Source organism: Rhinoderma darwinii, chromosome 3 (genome assembly GCF_050947455.1).
Source record: "Rhinoderma darwinii isolate aRhiDar2 chromosome 3, aRhiDar2.hap1, whole genome shotgun sequence".
NCBI classification, from domain to species: Eukaryota; Metazoa; Chordata; class Amphibia; order Anura; family Rhinodermatidae; genus Rhinoderma; species Rhinoderma darwinii.
The window spans coordinates 412,438,813-412,453,725 of NC_134689.1; the positions used below are offsets into that span (position 1 = coordinate 412,438,813).

General features: G+C 37.0%; 18 non-coding genes across 18 annotated transcripts; 14 read left to right on the top strand and 4 right to left on the bottom strand.

Annotated features, from left to right (window-relative positions):
- Positions 1-2,080: 2,080 nt before the first annotated feature.
- Positions 2,081-2,153, bottom strand: TRNAR-UCG (transfer RNA arginine (anticodon UCG)). Its single transcript has one exon. It is a non-coding gene; the product is annotated as a tRNA-Arg (tRNA).
- A 537-nt stretch (positions 2,154-2,690) lies between these two features.
- On the bottom strand, positions 2,691-2,763 carry TRNAR-UCG (transfer RNA arginine (anticodon UCG)). The gene has a single exon. It is a non-coding gene; the product is annotated as a tRNA-Arg (tRNA).
- Positions 2,764-4,517: 1,754 nt separating this feature from the next.
- Positions 4,518-4,590, bottom strand: TRNAR-UCG (transfer RNA arginine (anticodon UCG)). The gene has a single exon. It is a non-coding gene; the product is annotated as a tRNA-Arg (tRNA).
- A 1,242-nt stretch (positions 4,591-5,832) lies between these two features.
- Positions 5,833-5,905, bottom strand: TRNAR-UCG (transfer RNA arginine (anticodon UCG)). The gene has a single exon. It is a non-coding gene; the product is annotated as a tRNA-Arg (tRNA).
- Positions 5,906-6,222: 317 nt separating this feature from the next.
- Positions 6,223-6,294, top strand: TRNAE-CUC (transfer RNA glutamic acid (anticodon CUC)). Its single transcript has one exon. It is a non-coding gene; the product is annotated as a tRNA-Glu (tRNA).
- Positions 6,295-6,654: 360 nt separating this feature from the next.
- TRNAE-CUC (transfer RNA glutamic acid (anticodon CUC)) lies at positions 6,655-6,726 on the top strand. The gene has a single exon. It is a non-coding gene; the product is annotated as a tRNA-Glu (tRNA).
- A 485-nt stretch (positions 6,727-7,211) lies between these two features.
- On the top strand, positions 7,212-7,283 carry TRNAE-CUC (transfer RNA glutamic acid (anticodon CUC)). The gene has a single exon. It is a non-coding gene; the product is annotated as a tRNA-Glu (tRNA).
- A 485-nt stretch (positions 7,284-7,768) lies between these two features.
- Positions 7,769-7,840, top strand: TRNAE-CUC (transfer RNA glutamic acid (anticodon CUC)). Its single transcript has one exon. It is a non-coding gene; the product is annotated as a tRNA-Glu (tRNA).
- A 485-nt stretch (positions 7,841-8,325) lies between these two features.
- TRNAE-CUC (transfer RNA glutamic acid (anticodon CUC)) lies at positions 8,326-8,397 on the top strand. Its single transcript has one exon. It is a non-coding gene; the product is annotated as a tRNA-Glu (tRNA).
- A 485-nt stretch (positions 8,398-8,882) lies between these two features.
- TRNAE-CUC (transfer RNA glutamic acid (anticodon CUC)) lies at positions 8,883-8,954 on the top strand. The gene has a single exon. It is a non-coding gene; the product is annotated as a tRNA-Glu (tRNA).
- Positions 8,955-9,439: 485 nt separating this feature from the next.
- Positions 9,440-9,511, top strand: TRNAE-CUC (transfer RNA glutamic acid (anticodon CUC)). The gene has a single exon. It is a non-coding gene; the product is annotated as a tRNA-Glu (tRNA).
- Positions 9,512-10,550: 1,039 nt separating this feature from the next.
- On the top strand, positions 10,551-10,622 carry TRNAE-CUC (transfer RNA glutamic acid (anticodon CUC)). Its single transcript has one exon. It is a non-coding gene; the product is annotated as a tRNA-Glu (tRNA).
- Positions 10,623-11,107: 485 nt separating this feature from the next.
- On the top strand, positions 11,108-11,179 carry TRNAE-CUC (transfer RNA glutamic acid (anticodon CUC)). Its single transcript has one exon. It is a non-coding gene; the product is annotated as a tRNA-Glu (tRNA).
- Positions 11,180-11,661: 482 nt separating this feature from the next.
- On the top strand, positions 11,662-11,733 carry TRNAE-CUC (transfer RNA glutamic acid (anticodon CUC)). Its single transcript has one exon. It is a non-coding gene; the product is annotated as a tRNA-Glu (tRNA).
- A 485-nt stretch (positions 11,734-12,218) lies between these two features.
- TRNAE-CUC (transfer RNA glutamic acid (anticodon CUC)) lies at positions 12,219-12,290 on the top strand. The gene has a single exon. It is a non-coding gene; the product is annotated as a tRNA-Glu (tRNA).
- Positions 12,291-12,775: 485 nt separating this feature from the next.
- Positions 12,776-12,847, top strand: TRNAE-CUC (transfer RNA glutamic acid (anticodon CUC)). The gene has a single exon. It is a non-coding gene; the product is annotated as a tRNA-Glu (tRNA).
- A 485-nt stretch (positions 12,848-13,332) lies between these two features.
- Positions 13,333-13,404, top strand: TRNAE-CUC (transfer RNA glutamic acid (anticodon CUC)). Its single transcript has one exon. It is a non-coding gene; the product is annotated as a tRNA-Glu (tRNA).
- A 1,043-nt stretch (positions 13,405-14,447) lies between these two features.
- Positions 14,448-14,519, top strand: TRNAE-CUC (transfer RNA glutamic acid (anticodon CUC)). The gene has a single exon. It is a non-coding gene; the product is annotated as a tRNA-Glu (tRNA).
- The last annotated feature ends 394 nt before the right edge of the window (positions 14,520-14,913 follow it).

Here is a 14,913-nt window from a genome sequence, read left to right on the forward strand (position 1 = left end):
GTAAAAATGACCGAGTGCCCAGATTTAAGAATAAATATTTTCACAATATTGTGTGTTATGGTCTATAAATATAGGCATGGATTAAAATCTCACTTCTGGTAACTGCTGACTAGCCATATAAAAATATTCACTATCAATCATGTAGAAATATAGCCTATAACGACAGCAAGTATGTCATCAAATTAAGAGAGCATCTGAACCTTAGCTGTTGCAACCAGGAAAGGACTCAAATGCTTAGAAGGTCATCTGAAGAGCACTTAAAAGCTGCGACCATGAAGGCACTCGACCCCTCAATCTTCTGATTCGAAGTCAGACACCTTATCCATTAGGCCACATGGACTCACATGTTCCAAATTTTAGGGAAAATGTTGAGTTCCTGGAGCCTAGCAGAAAAAGATTTTTTTTATACATTTTTAGGTATTTTGTAAAAATGACCGAGTGCCCAAATTTATAAAAAAACATTTTCTTAATATTGTGTATTACAGTACTTAAATATAGGTATGGATTCAAATCCCACTTCTGATAACATTTTCTCAATAATGTGTGTTGTGGTATTTAAATATAGGAGTGAAAAAGTTTTGTTTTTTTTTAGATATTTTCGGGTATTTAGTAAAAATGACCAAGTTCCCAGATTTAAGAATAAATATTTTCACAATATTGTGTCTATAAATATAGGCATGGATTAAAATCTCACTTCTGGTAACTGCTGACTAGCCATATAAAAATATTCACTATCAATCATGTAGAAATATAGCCTAGAACAACACCAAGTATGTCATCAAATTAAGCAAGCATCTGAAACTTAGCTGTTGCAACCAGTAAAGGACTCAAATGCTTAGAAGGGCATCTGAAGAGCACTTAAAAGCTGCAACCATGAAGGGACTCAAACCCTCAATCTTCTGATTTGAAGTCAGACGCCTTATCCATTAGGCCACACAGTCTCACATGTTCCTAATTGTTTGAAAATGTTGAGTTCCTGGAGCCTAGCAGAAAAAGATTTTTTTTAAACATTTTTAGGTATTTTGTAAAAATGACCGAGTGCCCAAATTTATAAAAAAACATTTTCTTAATATTGTGTATTACAGTACTTAAATATAGGTATGGATTCAAATCTCACTTCTGATAACATTTTCTCAATATTGTGTGTTGTGGTATTTAAATATAGGAGTGAAAATGTTTTTGTTTTTTTTAGATATTTTCGGGTATTTAGTAAAAATGACCGAGTGCCCAGATTTAAGAATAAATATTTTCACAATATTGTGTGTTATGGTCTATAAATATAGGCATGGATTAAAATCTCACTTCTGGTAACTGCTGACTAGCCATATAAAAATATTCACTATCAATCACGTAGAAATATAGCCTATAACAACACCAAGTATGTCATCAAATTAAGAGAGCATCTGAACCTTAGCTGTTGCAACCAGGAAAGGACTCAAATGCTTAGAAGGTCATCTGAAGAGCACTTAAAAGCTGGGACCATGAAGAGACTCAAACCATCAATCTTCTGATTTGAAGTCAGACACCTTATCCATTAGGCCACACGGTCTCACATGTTCCTAATTGTTGGAAAATATTGAGTTCCTGGAGCCTAGCAGAAAAACATTTTTTTTATACATTTTTAGGTATTTTGTAAAAATGACCGAGTGCCCAAATTTATAAAAAAACATTTTCTTAATATTGTGTATTACAGTACTTAAATATAGGTATGGATTCAAATCTCACTTCTGATAACATTTTCTCAATATTGTGTGTTGTGGTATTTAAATATAGGAGTGAAAAAGTTTTTTTTTTTTTTAGATATTTTCGGGTATTTAGTAAAAATGACCAAGTGCCCAGATTTAAGAATAAATATTTTCACAATATTGTGTGTTATGGTCTATAAATATAGGCATGGATTAAAATCTCACTTCTGGTAACTGCTGACTAGCCATATAAAAATATTCACTATCAATCATGTAGAAATATAGCCTATAACAACACCAAGTATGTCATCAAATTAAGAAAGCATCTGAACCTTAGCTGTTGCAACCAGGAAAGGACTCAAAAGGAGGGTCATCTGAAGAGCACTTAAAAGCTGTGACCATGAAGGGACTCGAGCCCTCAATCTTCTGATTCGAAGTCAGACGCCTTATCCATTAGGCCACACGGTCTCACATGTTCCTAATTTTTGGAAAATGTTGAGCTCCTGGAGCCTAGCAGAAAAAGATTTATTTTATACATTTTTAGGTATTTTGTAAAAATGACCGAGTGCCCAAATGTATAAAAAAACATTTTCTTAATATTGTGTATTACAGTACTTAAATATAGGTATGGATTCAAATCTCACTTCTGATAACATTTTCTCAATATTGTGTGTTGTGGTATTTAAATATAGGAGTGAAAATGTTTTTTTTTTTTTTTTAGATATTTACGGGTATTTAGTAAAAATGACCAAATGCCCAGATTTAAGAATAAATATTTTCACAATATTGTGTGTTATGGTCTATAAATATAGGCATGGATTAAAATCTCACTTCTGGTAACTGCTGACTAGCCATATAAAAATATTCACTATCAATCATGTAGAAATATAGCCTATAACGACAGCAAGTATGTCATCAAATTAAGAAAGCATCTGAACCTTAGCTGTTGCAACCAGGAAAGGACTCAAAAGCTTAGAAGGTCATCTGAAGAGCACTTAAAAGCTGCGACCATGAAGGGACTCGAACCCTCAATCTTCTGATTCGAAGTCAGACGCCTTATCCATTAGGCCACACGGTCTCACATGTTCCTAATTGTGGGAAAATGTTGAGTTCCTGGAGCCTAGCAGAAAAAGATTTTTTTTATACATTTTTAGGTATTTTGTAAAAATGACCGAGTGCCCAAATTTATAAAAAAACATTTTCTTAATATTGTGTATTACAGTACTTAAATATAGGTATGGATTCAAATCTCACTTCTGATAACATTTTCTCAATATTGTGTGTTGTGGTATTTAAATATAGGAGTGAAAATGTTTTTGTTTTTTTTAGATATTTTCGGGTATTTAGTAAAAATGACCGAGTGCCCAGATTTAAAAATAAATATTTTCACAATATTGTGTGTTATGATCTATAAATATAGGCATGGATTAAAATCTCACTTCTGGTAACTGCTGACTAGCCATATAAAAATATTCACTATCAATCACGTAGAAATATAGCCTATAACGACAGCAAGTATGTCATCAAATTAAGAAAGCATCTGAACCTTAGCTGTTGCAACCAGGAAAGGACTCAAATGCTTAGAAGGTCATCTGAAGAGCACTTAAAAGCTGGGACCATGAAGAGACTCAAACCCTCAATCTTCTGATTTGAAGTCAGACGCCTTATCCATTAGGCCACACGGTCTCACATGTTCCTAATTGTTGGAAAATATTGAGTTCCTGGAGCCTAGCAGAAAAAGATTTTTTTTATACATTTTTAGGTATTTTGTAATAATGACCGAGTGCCCAAATTTATAAAAAAACATTTTCTTAATATTGTGTATTACAGTACTTAAATATAGGTATGGATTCAAATCTCACTTCTGATAACATTTTCTCAATATTGTGTGTTGTGGTATTTAAATATAGGAGTGAAAATGTTTTTGTTTTTTTTTAGATATTTTCGGGTATTTAGTAAAAATGACCGAGTGCCCAGATTTAAGAATAAATATTTTCACAATATTGTGTGTTATGGTCTATAAATATAGGCATGGATTAAAATCTCACTTCTGGTAACTGCTGACTAGCCATATAAAAATATTCACTATCAATCACGTAGAAATATAGCCTATAACGACAGCAAGTATGTCATCAAATTAAGAAAGCATCTGAACCTTAGCTGTTGCAACCAGGAAAGGACTCAAATGCTTAGAAGGTCATCTGAAGAGCACTTAAAAGCTGGGACCATGAAGAGACTCAAACCCTCAATCTTCTGATTTGAAGTCAGACGCCTTATCCATTAGGCCACACGGTTTCACATGTTCCTAATTGTTGGAAAATATTGAGTTCCTGGAGCCTAGCAGAAAAAGATTTTTTTTATACATTTTTAGGTATTTTGTAATAATGACCGAGTGCCCAAATTTATAAAAAAACATTTTCTTAATATTGTGTATTACAGTACTTAAATATAGGTATGGATTCAAATCTCACTTCTGATAACATTTTCTCAATATTGTGTGTTGTGGTATTTAAATATAGGAGTGAAAATGTTTTTTTTTTTTTTTTAGATATTTACGGGTATTTAGTAAAAATGACCGAGTGCCCAGATTTAAGAATAAATATTTTCACAATATTGTGTGTTATGGTCTATAAATATAGGCATGGATTAAAATCTCACTTCTGGTAACTGCTGACTAGCCATATAAAAATATTCACTATCAATCATGTAGAAATATAGCCTATAACGACAGCAAGTATGTCATCAAATTAAGAAAGCATCTGAACCTTAGCTGTTGCAACCAGGAAAGGACTCAAAAGCTTAGAAGGTCATCTGAAGAGCACTTAAAAGCTGCGACCATGAAGGGACTCAAACCCTAAATCTTCTGATTCGAAGTCAGACGCCTTATCCATTAGGCCACACGGTCTCACATGTTCCTAATTGTTGGAAAATGTTGAGTTCCTGGAGCCTAGCAGAAAAAGATTTTTTTTATACATTTTTAGGTATTTTGTAAAAATGACCGAGTGCCCAAATTTATAAAAAAACATTTTCTTAATATTGTGTATTACAGTACTTAAATATAGGTATGGATTCAAATCTCACTTCTGATAACATTTTCTCAATATTGTGTGTTGTGGTATTTAAATATAGGAGTGAAAATGTTTTTGTTTTTTTTAGATATTTTCGGGTATTTAGTAAAAATGACCGAGTGCCCAGATTTAAAAATAAATATTTTCACAATATTGTGTGTTATGATCTATAAATATAGGCATGGATTAAAATCTCACTTCTGGTAACTGCTGACTAGCCATATAAAAATATTCACTATCAATCACGTAGAAATATAGCCTATAACGACAGCAAGTATGTCATCAAATTAAGAAAGCATCTGAACCTTAGCTGTTGCAACCAGGAAAGGACTCAAATGCTTAGAAGGTCATCTGAAGAGCACTTAAAAGCTGGGACCATGAAGAGACTCAAACCCTCAATCTTCTGATTTGAAGTCAGACGCCTTATCCATTAGGCCACACTGTCTCACATGTTCCTAATTTTTGGAAAATGTTGAGTTCCTGGAGCCTAGCAGAAAAAGATTTTTTTTATACATTTTTAGTATAAAAAAGTAAGTAAGACGCCTTATCCATTAGGCCACACGGTCTCACATGTTCCTAATTTTCGGAAAATGTTGAGTTCCTGGAGCCTAGCAGAAAAAGATTTTTTTTATACATTTTTAGGTATTTTGTAAAAATGAACGAGTGCCCAAATTTATAAAAAAACATTTTCTTAATATTGTGTACTACAGTACTTAAATATAGGTATGGATTCAAATCTCACTTCTGATAACATTTTCTCAATATTGTGTGTTGTGGTATTTAAATATAGGAGTGAAAATGTTTTTGTTTTTTTTTAGATATTTACGGGTATTTAGTAAAAATGACCGAGTGCCCAGATTTAAGAATAAATATTTTCACAATATAGGCATGGATTAAAATCTCACTTCTGGTAACTGCTGACCAGCCATATAAAAATATTCACTATCAATCATGTAGAAATATAGCCTATAACGACACCAAGTATGTCATCAAATTAAGAAAGCATCTGAAACGTAGCTGTTGCAACCAGGAAAGGACTCAAATGCTTAGAAGGTCATCTGAAGAGCACTTAAAAGCTGCGACCATGGAGGGACTCGAACCCTCAATCTTCTGATCCGAAGTCAGACGCCTTATCCATTAGGCCACACGGTCTCACATGTTCCTAATTTTTGGAAAATGTTGGGTGTATGCTTGGGAAAACCGGGCACTGAAACGGTCTAATAGGGGTCTCCGTTTATACAAACGGTCAAAACTGGGGTAATCTCGGGGTGGGCGCGACTCATTATCAGTATAATTTGAAAAGCGAAGTATTGCCTCATTTATTTATTTTTTTAGGTTCCAGTTCAGTTCTGAAGTTGCTTTGAGGGGCCCAAATATTAGAAACCCCTATCAAACACCCCATTTTAGAAACTGACTTTTTACTTTATTATTATTTTTTTTTAATATTACATACACAAAATGTTATCTGCTCCCATATGGTCTAGCGGTTAGGATTCCTGGTTCTCACCCAGGTGGCCCGGGTTCGACTCCCGGTATGGGAATGAGCCTCCATTTAAACTTGAACCTGCATTCGATGGTCGAGTGGGTCAGTTTAATGTTTCTGGATGAAAGTGCTTTTGTGGCCAAAAATCTGAATGTGCCTTTTCTTCATTTTGCACAAGATACTATTTTGGCTTTAGGTTTTGAATAATTACCATCTCTCCCTTATCACTCCAAGTTGTCAAGGAAGTCAGAAGCACCATTGTCCCATTTGAAGTTCAAACTAAGACTGACACACTACCTACTGCACCAGCGAGACCAGACATTTTCACCCCATCGCAACATGGATAAATTAAAGCAAGTAATGACTTTATACTTTATTAATTTTTTTTTTTATATTACATACACGAAACCTTATCTGCTCCCATATGGTCTAGAGGTTAGGATTCCTGGTTCTCACCCAGGTGGCCCGGGTTCGACTCCCGGTATGGGAATGAGCCTCCATTTAGACTTGAACCTGCATTCGATGGTCCAGTGGGTCAGTTTAATGTTTCTGGATGAAAGTGCTTTTGTTGTCAAAAATCTGAATGTGCCTTTTCTTCATTTTGCACAAGATGCTATTTTGGCTTTAGGTTTTGAATAATTACCATCTCTCCCTTATCACTACAAGTTGTCAAGGAAGTCAGAAGCACCATTGTCCTCTCCGTCAATTTGGCTTTCCTTCATTTTTGATTGATAATGTTTTGCCATTCAATGTAAAAGAGCTGTGGCCTTCAAGTCTGGTGGAAGAAAAAAGCCATGAAAATAGGAAAGAAAAGTACCCCATTTGAAGTTCAAACTAAGACTGACACACTACCTACTGCACTAGCGAGACCAGACATTTTCACCCCATCGCAACATGGATAAATTAAAGCAAGTAATGACTTTTTATTTTGTTCTTTTATTTATTTTTATATTACTTACTCTAAACCTTATCTGCTCCCATATGGTCTAGCGGTTAGGATTCCTGGTTCTCACCCAGGTGGCCCGGGTTCGACCCCCGGTATGGGAATGAGCCTCCATTTAGACTTGAACCTGCATTCGATGGTCGAGTGGGTCAGTTTAATGTTTCTGGATGAAAGTGCTTTTGTGGCCAAAAATCTGAATGTGCCTTTTCTTCATTTTGCACAAGATACTATTTTGGCTTTAGGTTTTGAATAATTACCATCTCTCCCTTATCACTCCAAGTTGTCAAGGAAGTCAGAAGCACCATTGTCCTCTCCGTCAATTTGGCTTTCCTTCATTTTTGATTGATAATGTTTTGGCATTCAATGTAAAAGAGCTGTGGCTTTCAAGTCTGGTGGAAGAAAAAAGCCATGAAAATAGGAAAGAAAAGTACCCCATTTGAAGTTCAAACTAAGACTGACACACTACCTACTGCACTAGCGAGACCAGACATTTTCACCCCATCGCAACATGGATTAATTAAAGCAAGTAATGACTTTTTATTTTGTTCTTTTATTTATTTTTATATTACTTACTCTAAACCTTATCTGCTCCCATATGGTCTAGCGGTTAGGATTCCTGGTTCTCACCCAGGTGGCCCAGGTTTGAGTCCCGGTATGGGAATGAGCCTCCATTTAGACTTGAACCTGCATTCGATGGTCCAGTGGGTCAGTTTAATGTTTCTGGATGAAAGTGCTTTTGTGGCCAAAAATCTGAATGTGCCTTTTCTTCATTTTGCACAAGATACTATTTTGGCTTTAGGTTTTGAATAATTACCATCTCTCCCTTATCACTCCAAGTTGTCAAGGAAGTCAGAAGCACCATTGTCCTCTCCGTCAATTTGGCTTTCCTTCATTTTTGATTGATAATGTTTTGGCATTCAATGTAAAAGAGCTGTGGCTTTCAAGTCTGGTGGAAGAAAAAAGCCATGAAAATAGGAAAGAAAAGTACCCCATTTGAAGTTCAAACTAAGACTGACACACTACCTACTGCACTAGCGAGACCAGACATTTTCACCCCATCGCAACATGGATAAATTAAAGCAAGTAATGACTTTTTATTTTGTTCTTTTATTTATTTTTATATTACTTACTCTAAACCTTATCTGCTCCCATATGGTCTAGCGGTTAGGATTCCTGGTTCTCACCCAGGTGGCCCGGGTTCGACCCCCGGTATGGGAATGAGCCTCCATTTAGACTTGAACCTGCATTCGATGGTCGAGTGGGTCAGTTTAATGTTTCTGGATGAAAGTGCTTTTGTGGCCAAAAATCTGAATGTGCCTTTTCTTCATTTTGCACAAGATACTATTTTGGCTTTAGGTTTTGAATAATTACCATCTCTCCCTTATCACTCCAAGTTGTCAAGGAAGTCAGAAGCACCATTGTCCTCTCCGTCAATTTGGCTTTCCTTCATTTTTGATTGATAATGTTTTGGCATTCAATGTAAAAGAGCTGTGGCTTTCAAGTCTGGTGGAAGAAAAAAGCCATGAAAATAGGAAAGAAAAGTACCCCATTTGAAGTTCAAACTAAGACTGACACACTACCTACTGCACTAGCGAGACCAGACATTTTCACCCCATCGCAACATGGATTAATTAAAGCAAGTAATGACTTTTTATTTTGTTCTTTTATTTATTTTTATATTACTTACTCTAAACCTTATCTGCTCCCATATGGTCTAGCGGTTAGGATTCCTGGTTCTCACCCAGGTGGCCCAGGTTTGAGTCCCGGTATGGGAATGAGCCTCCATTTAGACTTGAACCTGCATTCGATGGTCCAGTGGGTCAGTTTAATGTTTCTGGATGAAAGTGCTTTTGTGGCCAAAAATCTGAATGTGCCTTTTCTTCATTTTGCACAAGATACTATTTTGGCTTTAGGTTTTGAATAATTACCATCTCTCCCTTATCACTCCAAGTTGTCAAGGAAGTCAGAAGCACCATTGTCCTCTCCGTCAATTTGGCTTTCCTTCATTTTTGATTGATAATGTTTTGGCATTCAATGTAAAAGAGCTGTGGCTTTCAAGTCTGGTGGAAGAAAAAAGCCATGAAAATAGGAAAGAAAAGTACCCCATTTGAAGTTCAAACTAAGACTGACACACTACCTACTGCACTAGCGAGACCAGACATTTTCACCCCATCGCAACATGGATAAATTAAAGCAAGTAATGACTTTTTATTTTGTTCTTTTATTTATTTTTATATTACTTACTCTAAACCTTATCTGCTCCCATATGGTCTAGCGGTTAGGATTCCTGGTTCTCACCCAGGTGGCCCAGGTTTGAGTCCCGGTATGGGAATGAGCCTCTATTTAGACTTGAACCTGCATTCGATGGTCCAGTGGGTCAGTTTAATGTTTCTGGATGAAAGTGCTTTTGTGGCCAAAAATCTGAATGTGCCTTTTCTTCATTTTGCACAAGATACTATTTTGGCTTTAGGTTTTGAATAATTACCATCTCTCCCTTATCACTCCAAGTTGTCAAGGAAGTCAGAAGCACCATTGTCCTCTCCGTCAATTTGGCTTTCCTTCATTTTTGATTGATAATGTTTTGGCATTCAATGTAAAAGAGCTGTGGCCTTCAAGTCTGGTGGAAGAAAAAAGCCATGAAAATAGGAAAGAAAAGTACCCCATTTGAAGTTCAAACTAAGACTGACACACTACCTACTGCACTAGCGAGACCAGACATTTTCACCCCATCGCAACATGGATAAATTAAAGCAAGTAATGACTTTTTATTTTGTTCTTTTATTTATTTTTATATTACTTACTCTAAACCTTATCTGCTCCCATATGGTCTAGCGGTTAGGATTCCTGGTTCTCACCCAGGTGGCCCAGGTTTGAGTCCCAGTATGGGAATGAGCCTCCATTTAGACTTGAACCTGCATTCGATGGTCAAGTGGGTCAGTTTAATGTTTCTGGATGAGAGTGCTTTTGTGGCCAAAAATCTGAATGTGCCTTTTCTTCATTTTGCACAAGATACTATTTTGGCTTTAGGTTTTGAATAATTACCATCTCTCCCTTATCACTCCAAGTTGTCAAGGAAGTCAGAAGCACCATTGTCCTCTCCGTCAATTTGGCTTTCCTTCATTTTTGATTGATAATGTTTTGGCATTCAATGTAAAAGAGCTGTGGCCTTCAAGTCTGGTGGAAGAAAAAAGCCATGAAAATAGGAAAGAAAAGTACCCCATTTGAAGTTCAAACTAAGACTGACACACTACCTACTGCACTAGCGAGACCAGACATTTTCACCCCATCGCAACATGGATAAATTAAAGCAAGTAATGACTTTTTACTTTATTCATTTTTTTTTTATATTACATACACAAAATCTTATCTGCTCCCATATGGTCTAGCGGTTAGGATTCCTGGTTCTCACCCAGGTGGCCTGGGTTCGACTCCCGGTATGGGAATGAGCCTCCATTTAGACTTGAACTTGCATTTGATGGTCGAGTGGGTCAGTTTAATGTTTCTGGATGAAAGTGCTTTTGTGGCCAAAAATCTGAATGTGCCTTTTCTTCATTTTGCACAAGATACTATTTTGGCTTTAGGTTTTGAATAATTACCATCTCTCCCTTATCACTCCAAGTTGTCAAGGAAGTCAGAAGCACCATTGTCCTCTCCGTCAATTTGGCTTTCCTTCATTTTTGATTGATAATGTTTTGGCATTCAATGTAAAAGAGCTGTGGCCTTCAAGTCTGGTGGAAGAAAAAAGCCATGAAAATAGGAAAGAAAAGTACCCCATTTGAAGTTCAAACTAAGACTGACACACTACCTACTGCACTAGCGAGACCAGACATTTTCACCCCATCGCAACATGGATAAATTAAAGCAAGTAATGACTTTTTATTTTGTTCTTTTATTTATTTTTATATTACTTACTCTAAACCTTATCTGCTCCCATATGGTCTAGCGGTCAGGATTCTTGGTTCTCACCCAGGTGGCCCGGGTTCGACCCCCGGTATGGGAATGAGCCTCCATTTAGACTTGAACCTGCATTCGATGGTCAAGTGGGTCAGTTTAATGTTTCTGGATGAAAGTGCTTTTGTGGCCAAAAATCTGAATGTGCCTTTTCTTCATTTTGCACAAGATACTATTTTGGCTTTAGGTTTTGAATAATTACCATCTCTCCCTTATCACTCCAAGTTGTCAAGGAAGTCAGAAGCACCATTGTCCTCTCCGTCAATTTGGCTTTCCTTCATTTTTGATTGATAATGTTTTGGCATTCAATGTAAAAGAGCTGTGGCCTTCAAGTCTGGTGGAAGAAAAAAGCCATGAAAATAGGAAAGAAAAGTACCCCATTTGAAGTTCAAACTAAGACTGACACACTACCTACTGCACTAGCGAGACCAGACATTTTCACCCCATCGCAACATGGATAAATTAAAGCAAGTAATGACTTTTTACTTTATTCATTTTTTTTTTATATTACATACACAAAATCTTATCTGCTCCCATATGGTCTAGCGGTTAGGATTCCTGGTTCTCACCCAGGTGGCCTGGGTTCGACTCCCGGTATGGGAATGAGCCTCCATTTAGACTTGAACTTGCATTCGATGGTCGAGTGGGTCAGTTTAATGTTTCTGGATGAAAGTGCTTTTGTGGCCAAAAATCTGAATGTGCCTTTTCTTCATTTTGCACAAGATACTATTTTGGCTTTAGGTTTTGAATAATTACCATCTCTCCCTTATCACTCCAAGTTGTCAAGGAAGTCAGAAGCACCATTGTCCTCTCCGTCAATTTGGCTTTCCTTCATTTTTGATTGATAATGTTTTGGCATTCAATGTAAAAGAGCTGTGGCTTTCAAGTCTGGTGGAAGAAAAAAGCCATGAAAATAGGAAAGAAAAGTACCCCATTTGAAGTTCAAACTAAGACTGACACACTACCTACTGCACTAGCGAGACCAGACATTTTCACCCCATCGCAACATGGATTAATTAAAGCAAGTAATGACTTTTTATTTTGTTCTTTTATTTATTTTTATATTACTTACTCTAAACCTTATCTGCTCCCATATGGTCTAGCGGTTAGGATTCCTGGTTCTCACCCAGGTGGCCCAGGTTTGAGTCCCGGTATGGGAATGAGCCTCCATTTAGACTTGAACCTGCATTCGATGGTCCAGTGGGTCAGTTTAATGTTTCTGGATGAAAGTGCTTTTGTGGCCAAAAATCTGAATGTGCCTTTTCTTCATTTTGCACAAGATACTATTTTGGCTTTAGGTTTTGAATAATTACCATCTCTCCCTTATCACTCCAAGTTGTCAAGGAAGTCAGAAGCACCATTGTCCTCTCCGTCAATTTGGCTTTCCTTCATTTTTGATTGATAATGTTTTGGCATTCAATGTAAAAGAGCTGTGGCTTTCAAGTCTGGTGGAAGAAAAAAGCCATGAAAATAGGAAAGAAAAGTACCCCATTTGAAGTTCAAACTAAGACTGACACACTACCTACTGCACTAGCGAGACCAGACATTTTCACCCCATCGCAACATGGATAAATTAAAGCAAGTAATGACTTTTTATTTTGTTCTTTTATTTATTTTTATATTACTTACTCTAAACCTTATCTGCTCCCATATGGTCTAGCGGTTAGGATTCCTGGTTCTCACCCAGGTGGCCCGGGTTCGACCCCCGGTATGGGAATGAGCCTCCATTTAGACTTGAACCTGCATTCGATGGTCCAGTGGGTCAGTTTAATGTTTCTGGATGAAAGTGCTTTTGTGGCCAAAAATCTGAATGTGCCTTTTCTTCATTTTGCACAAGATACTATTTTGGCTTTAGGTTTTGAATAATTACCATCTCTCCCTTATCACTCCAAGTTGTCAAGGAAGTCAGAAGCACCATTGTCCTCTCCGTCAATTTGGCTTTCCTTCATTTTTGATTGATAATGTTTTGGCATTCAATGTAAAAGAGCTGTGGCTTTCAAGTCTGGTGGAAGAAAAAAGCCATGAAAATAGGAAAGAAAAGTACCCCATTTGAAGTTCAAACTAAGACTGACACACTACCTACTGCACTAGCGAGACCAGACATTTTCACCCCATCGCAACATGGATAAATTAAAGCAAGTAATGACTTTTTATTTTGTTCTTTTATTTATTTTTATATTACTTACTCTAAACCTTATCTGCTCCCATATGGTCTAGCGGTTAGGATTCCTGGTTCTCACCCAGGTGGCCCAGGTTTGAGTCCCGGTATGGGAATGAGCCTCTATTTAGACTTGAACCTGCATTCGATGGTCCAGTGGGTCAGTTTAATGTTTCTGGATGAAAGTGCTTTTGTGGCCAAAAATCTGAATGTGCCTTTTCTTCATTTTGCACAAGATACTATTTTGGCTTTAGGTTTTGAATAATTACCATCTCTCCCTTATCACTCCAAGTTGTCAAGGAAGTCAGAAGCACCATTGTCCTCTCCGTCAATTTGGCTTTCCTTCATTTTTGATTGATAATGTTTTGGCATTCAATGTAAAAGAGCTGTGGCCTTCAAGTCTGGTGGAAGAAAAAAGCCATGAAAATAGGAAAGAAAAGTACCCCATTTGAAGTTCAAACTAAGACTGACACACTACCTACTGCACTAGCGAGACCAGACATTTTCACCCCATCGCAACATGGATAAATTAAAGCAAGTAATGACTTTTTATTTTGTTCTTTTATTTATTTTTATATTACTTACTCTAAACCTTATCTGCTCCCATATGGTCTAGCGGTTAGGATTCCTGGTTCTCACCCAGGTGGCCCAGGTTTGAGTCCCAGTATGGGAATGAGCCTCCATTTAGACTTGAACCTGCATTCGATGGTCAAGTGGGTCAGTTTAATGTTTCTGGATGAGAGTGCTTTTGTGGCCAAAAATCTGAATGTGCCTTTTCTTCATTTTGCACAAGATACTATTTTGGCTTTAGGTTTTGAATAATTACCATCTCTCCCTTATCACTCCAAGTTGTCAAGGAAGTCAGAAGCACCATTGTCCTCTCCGTCAATTTGGCTTTCCTTCATTTTTGATTGATAATGTTTTGGCATTCAATGTAAAAGAGCTGTGGCCTTCAAGTCTGGTGGAAGAAAAAAAGCCATGAAAATAGGAAAGAAAAGTACCCCATTTGAAGTTCAAACTAAGACTGACACACTACCTACTGCACTAGCGAGACCAGACATTTTCACCCCATCGCAACATGGATAAATTAAAGCAAGTAATGACTTTTTATTTTGTTCTTTTATTTATTTTTATATTACTTACTCTAAACCTTATCTGCTCCCATATGGTCTAGCGGTCAGGATTCCTGGTTCTCACCCAGGTGGCCCGGGTTCGACCCCCGGTATGGGAATGAGCCTCCATTTAGACTTGAACCTGCGTTCGATGGTCAAGTGGGTCAGTTTAATGTTTCTGGATGAAAGTGCTTTTGTGGCCAAAAATCTGAATGTGCCTTTTCTTCATTTTGCACAAGATACTATTTTGGCTTTAGGTTTTGAATAATTACCATCTCTCCCTTATCACTCCAAGTTGTCAAGGAAGTCAGAAGCACCATTGTCCTCTCCGTCAATTTGGCTTTCCTTCATTTTTGATTGATAATGTTTTGGCATTCAATGTAAAAGAGCTGTGGCCTTCAAGTCTGGTGGAAGAAAAAAGCCATGAAAATAGGAAAGAAAAGTACCCCATTTGAAGTTCAAACTAAGACTGACACACTACCTACTGCACTAGCGAGACCAGACATTTTCACC